General features: G+C 36.3%; 1 pseudogene across 1 annotated transcript; it reads right to left on the bottom strand.

Moving 5' to 3' along the window:
- Window positions 1-11,416: 11,416 nt before the first annotated feature.
- Window positions 11,417-12,520, bottom strand: LOC309627898 (large ribosomal subunit protein uL10 pseudogene; annotated as a pseudogene). Its single transcript has one exon. The product of its transcript is annotated as a large ribosomal subunit protein uL10 pseudogene (transcript).
- Between the last annotated feature and the right edge of the window lie 666 nt (window positions 12,521-13,186).

Here is a 13,186-nt window from a genome sequence, read left to right as displayed (position 1 = left end):
TATCCAGTGTACCCCCCAATCCAATGGTCTATAAAATTTTATTCAGTTGACTTCACTTTTTCTCATTCTTTTTTTCAATTTCATGTGGCACTATCTTCTATATTTCCTTTACTATCCCTTCCATTACTGTGTTACTAGCTTCATTCTTTTGCCTTCATCCACTCTTTAGCCAGATCTGATGAAAACTAAGATATCTCTGATGACTTATGAGCAGGGCAGGCAGATTTAGTAAACTTAGCATGTTTAAGCAAATTCTAGTCAGAAAATAGAAGAAGTCTGTGCTCTTTTTGCATTATTCAAGGGCAACACTAGTCATAATTTTCTATCTCGTGTGATGTTTTACTTCTGTACCATCACCCTTGCTTTTAGCAAGTAGCCCATTTCAGAAGTAATAAAGTCCAGAATCCTTTGGAACCAATAAGTTATTTTGAAATATATATGCAAATTAATGGAAACTAGGGATATATCACGCACACTAATAATTAATAATAATTCACAATAAATAAATAATACAGTTGTAGTCCATATATTACGTACATGAACTATAGAGAAGCCTGAGTAACAATACATAATATGTGGTGTTTTTATAAATGATTACATCTGCTCACATTGAAAACTCTGTTGAAGAAAATTTCTTTCAAAATGTCATTAAAGTGAACTATATTTATAAAAACCAAATTAAGTGTAAATTAAAGAATGATATATAAATGGAGATCGACATGTTATCATCACGTTTAAATGACAATCAAGATTCATTATCCTTCAAATAGGAATTGACCTCACCTTTCTGTTGATCATGATTATCATTTTTTTGGTCCAAAACATTCCTCTAAATTCAGAGTGTTTATTAATAAATGTGTAATTATAGCTGAAGTGAGAAGTTTCACAGATCATCTAGGTAACGCCCAAAATTCTAGATAATTTTTTAGGGTTCTCCAGCTGTAAAAAGTCTAGAAGTTCAATTCAACAAACATTCTAGTGCACCTTGTTATACCATGAGAACTAAAATATTGAATCAGACAACCTCCTTGTGCTTAACGTTAGAGTCTATTACAGGGGAAGATCCAAACACACCATTACGATAAGTACTATCATAGTAACAAAGTTGCTATGAGAAGACAAGACTACGTTATATCTCACTATTTCTGAGGTACGTAATGAAAGATACCACCTAATGAAATAATATTTGGATATGAGCATGAGGACATACCAAACACTGATGGAGGTTGGGAAGCCATTTCAAGCAGAGGGTTCAAAATGTTCAAAGAAATGAAAAGGTAAGAGCATATTGACAAAGGCTCTCTCTTTGACCAAACTTTAATCAGTCTCCTCTGAGCCTTGTTTTTGACTAGGCCTGGATTTTGGACCCTGTCCTTCTTTGTCCTACCTAGCCCAATTTTAGCAAGAATGCTGCTAAATCAGTTCAGCAAGAATTCTCCCACTCTTGATATCTGATCAATTTCCTCATCTCTTCATCTTTAATGTGTAAATCCTTGGCCTGCTTTTAACAAGAATCCTGTTTAGGCCAGTTTAGTAAGAAACCCCTATGCTTGATATCTCCTCTTAGTAATTTTCCATCCAGTGACAATTCACATTGGCTATAAATCCCCAGCTGCATTTCTTGTATTCAGAGTTGAGCACAGTCGCTCTTCCTTACTGCAATACCCTTATGGCAATGGTCTTTTTTTTTTTTTTTAACATCTTAATTGGAGTATGATTACTTTATAATATTGTGTTAGTTTCTGCTGTATAACAAAGTGAATCAGCTATATGTATACATATATCCTCATATCTCCTCCCTCTTGCATCTCCCTCCCACCCTCCCTATCCCACCCCTCTAGGTGTTCACAAAGCACCGAGCTGATCTCCCTGTGCTATGCAGCTGCTTCCCACTAGCTATCTATTTTACATTTCGTAGTGTATATATGTCAATGCTACTCTCTCACTTTGTCCCAGCTTACCCTTCCCCCTCCCCATGTCCTTAAGTCCATTCTCTACATCTGCATCTTTATTCCTGTCCTGCCCATAGGTTCATCAGAACCATTTTTTTTCTTTTAGTTTTCATATATATGTGTTAGTATATGGTACTTGTTTTTCTCTTTCTGACTTACTTCACTCTGTATGACAGACTCTAGGTCCATCCACCTCACTACAAATAACTCAGTTTCGTTTCCTTTTATGGCTGAGTAATATTCCATTGTATACATGTGCTACATCTTCTTTGTCCATTCATCTGTTGATAGACATTTAGGTTGCTTCCATGTCCTGGCTATTGTAAATAGAGCTGCAATGAACATTGTGGTACATGACTCTTTTTGAATTATGGTTTTCTCAGGGTATATGCCTAGTAGTGGGATTGCTGGGTTTTATGGTAGTTCTATTTTTAGTTTTTTAAGGCACCTCCATACTGTTCTCCATAGTGGCTGTATCAATTTACATTCCCACCAACAGTGCAAGAGAGTTCCCTTTTCTCCACACCCTCTCCAGCATTTACTGTTGGTAGATTTTTTGATGATGGCCATTCTGACTGGTGTGAGGTGATACCTCATTGTAGTTTTGATTTGCATTTCTCTAATGATTAGTGATGTTGAGCATCCTTTCATATGTATGTTGGCAATGGTCTCTTTTTTTTGGCTTTGCTGCTCTTAGTTCCCCTGTTCCTAGACCAGGGATCTAACCTGAGCCCCCTGCAGTGGAGGTGCAGAGTCTTAACCACTGGACTGCCAGGGAAGTCAGGCAATAGTCTTGAATAAAATCTTCTTTGCCATTTTAACATGTCAGAATAATTTTTTCTTTAACAATATGACACATCTGAAGATCTTTATTCAGTATGACTGAAAAATTGTGGGAATTCAAATTATTCCTATGCTTAAGGGAGCTTGCAGCGTGTTCAGGAGACTGATAGGTAAATATTAAGCATAATGCAGACAAAATACAATAAAGTGTAAAATAAAGTCACAGATAAATATTTTAGGCTCTGGGAAGCCATTTAATTCTAACTTGGTAGGAATTGGGAAGGCTTCAAGGAGAAAGAAACAGTTTAGCAAGCCATCAGGGAAGAATAACATGTCAATAAGAGGAGAAGGGAGTGACAGTGGGGAAATGCATTCCAGACAGAGGGAAATGAGTATTTTAAGCCAATGAATCTTAAAAGCTTGGAGACTGTTGAAAACTGAATGCAATCAGTGCAGTAGATGAAGTAAGTTTTGAATTTGAAAAAGTAGAGTGTGAGAAAATTCAGCTAAGAATTTGTTTAAAGATGACAGATTGGGCACAAGTGTTTCCTTTCATTCCCTGCCAAAATCTCATATAAATGACACAAATGACATGAAATAGCATATATTGTAGGACAAAGAGGATGAATAAAGAGATAACAGGAAAATATTTTGAAAAATGGAAATGGATGAGTGATAATTGACTTCACAAAAAGAAAAAAACTGACACTAAAGGAACACAGGGATAAAAGCAGAACACTTAAAAAACCTGAAACACTCTGGAAACGGTCGTCCATACATCTTGAAAAGAGGGCGCTCTCTAGAACAGAATTCAATAGCCTTTAAAGGGAGACAATATAATCAAAATCCCTATAGCATATCCACAAAGTCCAGCATAAAATGTTTTAAGTATATATGTATTATATATATTAGATATGAAAGAAGCAAAAAAAAAAAATGGAGCTGTAATTAAGAAAAAAAGGAGTGGCCAATAGAAACTGACCCCATAATAACTGAGATGTTAGGATAGCAGACAATGATTTTAAAACCCTGTCATAAATATGTTCAAGGTAATAAAGAAAAAGATGGACATGATGAGTAAAAAAAAGGGAAATGAAATATATCCAGATATCTGGAAAAGAAATGGAAATTCAAGAACTTAAAAGTCAATATGTGGAATGAAAAAAGAATGAGATTACCAAAAGATTGGAGCCTGAAAAAATATTAAATAAACAAACAAATAAATAAGTGAACTTGAAGATATTTCAACAGAAATGATCCAACCTGAATTTAAAAAGTGATTTTAAAAATTGAAATAACACTAACAGATCCTCAGGATTATGTGGGACAATATTGAGTCTGATATAAATAAATTGGAATCCCTGAAGGTAATGAATGATTCAGAAAAAAATAAGTTTTTTGTACAAATACTTGGCAAAATTCCCAATATTTTAAAAAATATCCAGATCCAACAAGCTTAAGCAAATTCAAGCAAGACAAATTTGAAAAGTCACATACTAGCCAAACACCAAAGATAAAGACAAATCTTAAAAATATCCAGAGAAATATGACACAACTTTAATTACCAAGGATATGCGTGCAAAGCCACAATGATATATAATCACACATCATGAGAATGGGTCAAATTAAAAAGAATGTAAACACCAAATGTTTCTTAGGATGCAACTCCACATTTTATACATTGATGGGATTAAGCTCCAATTGCCCACAATGGAAAATTGTTTGCCGGGTCATCCCAGCTTCTCATGTGGATTAAAAACCATGTCAATTCCTTGCAAAATGAAAATCACTGTGATTTGTATATATACCCTAGGAAAATTTTACTGCTGTCTAATTTATCGAATAATACTATTGATTCCAGGTTTGTTTAATAAAATTTTATATCTTTTAAGATATAAAAAAGAAAATTGTTTGATAAAGTACTCTGTATTTCCTTCCTTCCTTTCCCTGTTTCACTTCTCTACTCTCTTAACAGTCTTTCCTTGGATCATCATCCAAATAAACTATTTGCACTTGAATCCTTAACTTGGAATCTGCTTTTATGGGAATATATATATAGATCAAGACAATTTCAGTGGATGTTATTGCTCCTACTTTCAGACGTTCTTGGGTTACTTTTAATGATTATCTGCCCTTTTCCTCTTACTATAATGTGATTTTGTTTCTGTGTCTATACTGTTCTTTCCAAGGGACTTCCCTTGGGCTACTAAGCATCCTTGCCTGGAAGTGCCTTAATAAATTGCTTGCATAGATCTTCTTTCTCACTGTTTGCTTCTAAGGAATCTTGCTTCCAACAACAATCTTCTCTACCTTTACTTTAGTTGACCATCACTTCCACTATTTAACATGCTTATTATTTGAAAGTTTTAAACCAAACATTCCAAGTTATTTGATTTCTTTCATAGTATAGGGAAATACCTATCTGTACAATGTTTTTCTTAGGTAGTATTTTCCGATTGTTTATTATTTACCTTGATATAGACATTCATTCCTTTTGTTCTATTTTTGCTTATTATTTTTCTATTTAATATTTATTTTTAAACAGGAGCAATTTTGAATCAATTTATCAAAAATAAGATAAAAATATATCAAAGAAAATGAAATGGGCAGTAAACAACTGCAGTTCACAATTTGGATTTAGAAAACTGTCTTCCTGATTTGCTGGTCATCTTTAAAATGTTTTGATGCAGCTTAACACTAGGATGTAAATAGTCATCATATGACTTGTAGAGATCTTCTGCAGGAAAGAGTTCTCCTTTTCCTATCTGTTTGGTGTCTATTATTAACACCTGAACAACTGATTTCTTCTTCTCCTCCTTCCTTCTGTGTTCCTTGTCTTTCAAAGAGTTTATAAGATTCTTTTTCTGAATTGAGAAAATTAATTTTTAAATAATTAAATAAGAGAGAGTAGCATTACCTCTATTGGCAGAATAATAATTTAAATTATGTGTTTATTCATATATTAAAAATCAAGTGTAGAATCATATTAAGCAACTTCATGTTCCCTGCGTTGCATAATTCCTGATTTCTCTATAATTTGATAATGGACCTTAGTTTTGGTCATCAGTTCATGATGATCATCAGTTCAAACCAGATCATCATTCCTTGTTTTAAAAAAGAAGAATAGAATAATTTTAGTTCTCTCTCTTCTTTATGATTTTTTTTCAATTTCATAAACATATACTTGTGAGAGAAGAGCTAAGTTAGATCTAAGAAGCTTCTTCTTTAATTATGAAGTTACAGTTTAAAATTTGGTAAGATGCTAAAGTTTTAAGAAATCTTATGAGAATTTCAAGATTTGAGTAATTATAAGAATTTTAAATGCTTAGAAAAAAACCCTGATTTTTACTAACCCACTTAAGAGTACTCCATAGAAGTTTACTCAAATGAGATCAGATAAATGTATTACACAAGGATATAAATTGAAGTGGTCTTATAATAATGACAGTGGAATTATTATCCTTAAACTATATTATACCTGAATTAATAACAAAGTAATGATAGTTTCAGGGTCATGTATTTAATTCTAAATGTCATTTTTAAACTGCTTACTTCTATGTTCTTTATTTGAACATAGAATTAAAGTATTTAAGGGAACAGAGAGAGCATCTAGCCCAACCCCTCAATATTACAGATGAAGGGTTGGGGCAGAAGAGCCAAGGGCTTTGTTCATTACATAATATGCCATTTTCTGGGCTAAATTTGGAATCCAAATCCAGGATTACATATACAGGCCTCATTTTATTGTAGAAAAAATAGGTTGATTTGGAAGGCTTGCTATTTTGTTCCTGACCATTCATACAAAACCTGAAAGGATTGTAGCCTTGAATTTTTAATTAAAATGTATGTATCACCATACACAAAAATAAACTCAAAATGGATTACAGACCTAAATGTAAGTCCGGATACTATAAAACTCAGAGGAAAACATAGGCAAAACACTCTTTGACATAAATCGCAGCCATATCTTTTTGGATCCACTTACTAGAGTAATGAAAATAAAAACACAAATTAACAAAATAGACCTAATTAATCTTAAAAGCTTTTGCACAGCAATGGAAACCATAAACAAAATTAAAAGACAACCCACAGAATGGGAGAACATATTTGCAAACCATGCAACTGACAAGGGATTAATCTCCAAAATATACAAACAGCTTATGCAGTTCAATATCAAAAAAAACAAACAACCCAATCAAAAAATAGGTAGAAGATCTAAACAGACATTTCTCCAAAGAAGACATGCAGATGACCAAAAAGCACATGAAAAAATGCTCAACATTGCTAATTATTAGAGAAATGTAAATCAAAACTACAATGAGGTATCACCTCACACTGGTCAGAATGGCCATCATCAAAAAGTCTACAAACAGTAAATTCTGGAGAGGGTGTGGAGAGAAGGGAACCCTTCTACACTGTTGGTGGGAATGTAAATTGGTACAGCCACTATGGAGAACAGTACAGTAAGTCCCCTAAATACGAACCTTCAAGTTTTGAACTTTCAAAGATGCAAACTTGTGTTCGCATGTCCAATCACATAAGTTAGTTCACGTGTCTGGTGTACATTGTCATGTGCGTGCATCCTTTACAAGTGGTTGTGCTTTTGTGTACTTTACTGTACAGTACTGTACAGAGTACAGTAGTACAGTGTTTTATTTCAAGCCCAGGATGTCTGGAAGCAAGCATAAAAGCAGCGGTGATATAACTGGTACTGCTAAGAAGTGCCAAGCAATAACTATAGAAACAAAAATGAAAATAATTGAGAGTGGAGTGAGGCAAAAAGATGGTAGACCTGATGGAAGTGGTAGCCCAGAGAAGGGACGAAGAGAGACAAGAGGAACAAGAAGTAACTGAAGAACCGAAGAGATTCACGGCGCAGGAAATGGCAAGGGGATTTTCTTTATTTGAGGAAGCACTGTTAGTTTTTGAGGTATAGGACCCGAATGTAGAACCGTACACAAAGTTTACAACAGCCATTCAGAATGCAATCCAGTGCTATCGTGTCATCTATGAGAGAAAAAAGAGCTACTCCCCAGACATCACTGGATCGTTTTTTCAAGAGGGCAGATAGAATTGAATCCAGCAAGGAACCAGAACCCGTACCATCAACGTCAGGCGTGAGTGAAATTGCAGTTTCCCCCCATCTTCTATTGCTGATGATCCTTCAGCTCTACCATCTCCCACCTCCTCTCCCTCCTCCAGTCAGTAACTCTTCTTGCCTGTTCACTTGATGCCAGCCCCTGGATGCCAGCTGTTGTACTGTACTACTGTACTTTTCAAGGTACTGTGCTGTAAGATTAAAATATTTTCTTTATTTTCTGTGTTTTTTATGTATTGTTTGTGTGAAAAGTATTATAAACCTATTACAGTACAGTACTGTATAGCCGATTGTGTTAGTTGGGTACCTAGGTTAACTTTGTTGGACTTACAAACAAATTGGACTTATGAACTCACTCTCAGAATGGAACTCTTTGGATGTAGGTGACATACTATGGAGTTTCCTTAAAAAACTAAAAATAGAGCTACCATATGATCTAGCAATCCCAATCCTGGGCATATATCTGGAGAAAATCATAATTTGAAAAGATACATACACCCCAATGTTAATTGCAGCACTATTTAAAATAGCTAAGACATGGAAGCAACCTTAATGTCCATTGACAGATGAATGGATAAAGAGGATGTGGTACATATATACATATGTATACATAAATACAATGGAATATTACTCAGCCATAAAAAAGAATGAAATGATGCCATTTGCAGCAACATGAATGGACCTAGAGATTATCATACTAAGTGAAGTATAATAAGTCAGAGAAAGACAATTATCATATGATATCACATATGTGGAATCTAAAAAATGATACAAATGAACTTATTTATAAAACAGAAACAGACTCACAGGCTTAGAAATCAATCTTATGGTTACCAAAGTGGAAATGTGGGGGGAGGGATAAATTAGGAGATTGGTATTAACTTATGCACACTACTATATATAAAATAGATAATCAACAAGGACCTACTGTATAGCACAGGGAACTCTATTCAATACTCTGTAATAACCTATATGGAAAAGGAATCTGAAAAATAATAGATACATGTATTTGTATAACTGAATCACTTTGTTGTACACCTGAAACTAACACAGCATTGTAAATCAACTATATTCAAATATAAAATAAAAATTAAAAAAGAATATATGTAGGTGTGTGTGTGTGTGTGTGTGTGATAAATGAAGGTTTTTGAACATTATATGCATATGGCAGAGATTTCCTGATCTACTTTCAAATCAGTGTTAAATGCTTATGGAAATGTGATAATTTGTTTTGGAAAAAAAAAGACTGCTCATAAATTTAAATCAGTTATCTCTTTGGACTACCTCTGTGACTTATGCCTGAAAATCTGACAGAAGGAAATAATAAATAAGGCACCTTAGCTTCAGCTTGTAATTTATCAGATTTCAATCACTCTTTGATCATTATTTTAAGAGTAGAAGCATAATCAGGTTAAGAAAAAAAATCTGTGGCCTCCTCAATCATGTTAAACAACCAGTGCTCATTTTTAGATTATATGTTCAGATTCTGATGTTAAGGATGATAAATTGTATGCATCTGTCCTAACATCTGTTGTAAGCTTTTTTGCCAAATTCCAAATTCTTTGCAATTAGGAAATAAGAAAATTCCAAATTATATAAATAATTATGTCTATGTTGATCCTGGAGTTATGAAGTAAAAATGTCAAAAAAGGTGTTAAAGTTATGAAGTGTTTGAAAAGAATTCTAATATATAAGACCCACTAGAATGTCATTGTTTCTTGAAAGATTTCAGGTATATGATATAGATGTGTTCATGACATATTACAAAAAAGCAATTATGTAGCCTGGTAATTTTTCCTGAGAAGCAGGTTACATTAAACAACATTAAGAACAACCACACTGGGAATACATTTCCAAGCCTTCAGTATTTTTAACATAAGCATTTGGAGGGAAGAAAAAAAAGAAAACAGTGTAGGATTTTCTTTCATGCCTATTGAGGGCTTGTCAAGCAAATGCAGTCCTCATAGAGTCTTGGCATCAGCAGTGACTTAGCATTTTATCCAATTACCATTGCCAAGGTCTGGATTCACTGACAGAGAAAGGGTGAGCTGAGTTGAGGCATAAATTCATTCAAAGTCTGTCCTCAATTTGAACCCCAAGAAATGCGACCTTATTTGGTATTGGAAAAGACAGACAATATTTTAAGGAAAAAGAGATCTTTTATCAGTCATACACTTATAATGGCAGGGATCTGTTCATGATCTTGCTATCAAATAATTGCAAGAATAAAAATTTATTATTAGTTTTTTAAGTTTATTACCTCTACTTGAGACATTTAAGAAAAAAATAAAAGCAATTGTTTTCATCAAATGGGGGGATAGCTAGGGGAGCTAATCAGAAAAAAATCAAGAGAAAACTAAAAGTTGCTCTGAGTACTAAAGGAAGAGCAGTGGCCAGAGAGGATATGTGAGTGTGGGGAGACAGATGATGAGGATCAGATGACAAGTGACCAGAGAGAGGCAGAAAGGAGTTATTAGGAAGACTTGTCATGTGTCAGGAAATGCAATTTCTAATCCATACCTCTAGGAAAGCTTCAGTGAAATCTATATTTTCTATCAGTGCATTCTGAGAGTTTTTAATGCAAAGGTATGTGAAATTCTTCTTAACCTCCTTAAATAAGAATCATAATTTTCTCTCCTTGTTATACCCAAGTTGTTCAACTCAGCATCAGAGAGAAACTATAGAAATCATCTAAAATCAGCCTTGTCAATATGGGGGCTTACACTGTTGCAGACTTGGGTTTTCAGAAAGGTTACCAGAAGAATGAGAGATTATTTCAGATTGTGAAAATCTAAGACGTTTCCTTAGAGCACTGCAGGCTAGAAATTATGCTTAATTCTGCCTCTGAATGCTCACAATTTCTTAAGACATCTGAGTTTTTATTGGAAAAGGAGAAGAGGTGTGTAGCAGGTATATTTGGAAATAGGATCCACCAAAGACTTGGCTGCTGATAAAGGGTAAAATAAAAAATAAGTTTGAAATCACTTGTAGAGGCTACATATCACCAGACACTAAAACAATTCCAGAGCCAGGGATGATCATGGAAGACATAGCAAGAAAATGCCACTGAACTCTTGCATGGTTGGCAAGTGTGTGACAGAGATTAAGAGAGTTAATAGAGCCTGCATTAGTATAAGTGGATCCAAAGCCCCCAAATCATTGCGTTCTCTAGAAGAATATCAAGTGTACTTGAAAGGATTTTGGGCAATGTGGTCATCTGTCAGGATTCTTGTGTAAAGTCTCCAAATATGTTTCAACAGAAAGGGGGAACAAAGGATTCCTGAATATATTTGAATATATGGATATTAATAGCAAATGCTCAACACAGCAAGAAACTTAAAGGGAAAGAATTGTTGCATCAGGTCAGTGTTAAAACACTATTATAAAAAGCTATATTTCAACAGATGTCAAAATTCTTGCAGTCATTGTAAGAATAAAACATATTTTAAGGCCCAGTGACAAATGCTGTAGAGAATTTTAGGGTGTTGCCTGATCTCAAGCTCCAGCATCCTTCTTCTCTCCAAAGAGATACTAAATCCTATATACAGCTCTCCTTCCTTCTTTCTTTTTTTTTTTTTGTAAAGAGAAGTAAGCCTTTATTTCCTTGTTTCACAAATAAAGCTGGCTGAGTTGGCTGCTTTTTGGTGATTAGTCAAAGAGACCAAATCCCATGTCCTCGTCCGACTCCTCCGACTCTTCCTTTGCTTCAACCTTGGCTGGGGCTGCGGCGGCAGCAGCAGGAGAAGCGGTGCTGGCAGCTGCCACGGGGGCAGCAGCCACAAATGCAGATGGATCAGCCAAGAAGGCCTTGACCTTTTCAGCAAGTGGGAAGGTGTAATCAGTCTCCACAGACAAAGCCAGGACCCGCTTGTACCCACTGATGATAGAATGGGGTACAGATGCAACAGTTGGGTAACCAATCTGCAGACATATGCTGGCAACATTGCGGACACCCTCCAGAAAGCGAGAATGCAGAGTTTCCTCTGTGATGTCAAGCACTTCAGGGTTGTAGATGCTGCCATTGTCAAACACCTGCTGGATGACCAGCCCAAAGGAGAAGGGGGAGATGTTCAGCATGTTCAGCAACGTGGCTTCACTGGCTCCCACTTTGTCTCCAGTCTTAATCAGCTGCACATCACTCAGGATTTCGATGGTGCCCCTGGAGATTTTAGTGGTGATGCCTAAAGCCTGGAAGAAGGAGGTCTTCTCAGGCCCCAGACCAGTGTTCTGGGCAGGCACAGTGACTTCGCATGGGGCTATGGCACCAGCACGGGCGGCAGCTGGCACCTTATTGGCCAGCAGCATGTCCCTGATCTCAGTGAGGTCCTCCTTGGTGAACACAAAGCCCGCATTCCCCCGGATGTGAGGCAACAGTTTCTCCAAAGCTGGGCTGTTCTCCAGATGCCCTCGGATGGCCTTGTGCATCATTGTATTCTTGCCCATCAGTACCACGGCCTTCCCTCGGAGAGACATGCGGATCTGCTGCATCTGCTTGGAGCCCACATTGTCTGCTCCCACAATGAAGCATTTCGGATAATCATCCAGAAGTTGGATGGTCTTAAGGAAGTAATTGGACTTCCAGGTCGCCCTGTCTTCCCTGGGCATCACTGCGGTGCGTCAGGGATTGCCACGCTGGGTTTAAAGACGATGTCACTCACTCCAGGACGCCTGGCGAGAGCTCCTTCCTTCTTAAGATGGATTTTAACTTTAGGCAGAGGAATTTTAAAAGCTGCTGCCTAACACACTAACGCTTTGAGTCATGTTACACTTGACTGCAAGGTAACCTTCTTCATGTGGCCCATTTCTTCAAACATGGTTTCTTTTTCCCTAAACACCATCTCTAATTTGTTATGGTAAAGGGCTTACTGCTTCCTTATACCCAAGTCCCTGTGTTCGTAACCCATCTAAGATCCCATTTCTTTAGGACACAGTTCCTGCCTTGCTTGGTTTTTCAATACTTTTTCCTAGAACACATTTGTGTCTGTGGCTCTGCTGTTGTCTGGCAAATGCCACGACACTCCTTCCTGCATCGATGGATAAGTCCTGCTCTGGAATTCACCACAAGCCATGATTTACCTGCTTGCTAAGATTAAGGCACCTCAAATACTCACGTTGAGACACAGTACCGAAACTGCTTCTTCTGTTTACTGGGCTGTCTCCCATCACCTGCAAGTGTAATGCGTCTCCCTAATAATTGGATTACACAATCTAACCCTTTTACCAGTTCTGCTACAACTTTTCCTAAGAGATCCAAACTTAACGACTATTTGGTACAACTATTCCAGTGGTATTCCAGAGCATGTGATTTCATAGGGTGCCTTGGGAAACCCCAGGTGGAGAGTACGAAGAAGCT

Source organism: Balaenoptera borealis (assembly GCF_965194805.1).
Source record: "Balaenoptera borealis genome assembly, chromosome: 4".
NCBI lineage: Eukaryota > Metazoa > Chordata > Mammalia > Artiodactyla > Balaenopteridae > Balaenoptera > Balaenoptera borealis.
This window is presented reverse-complemented; position numbering and strand designations above follow the sequence as displayed.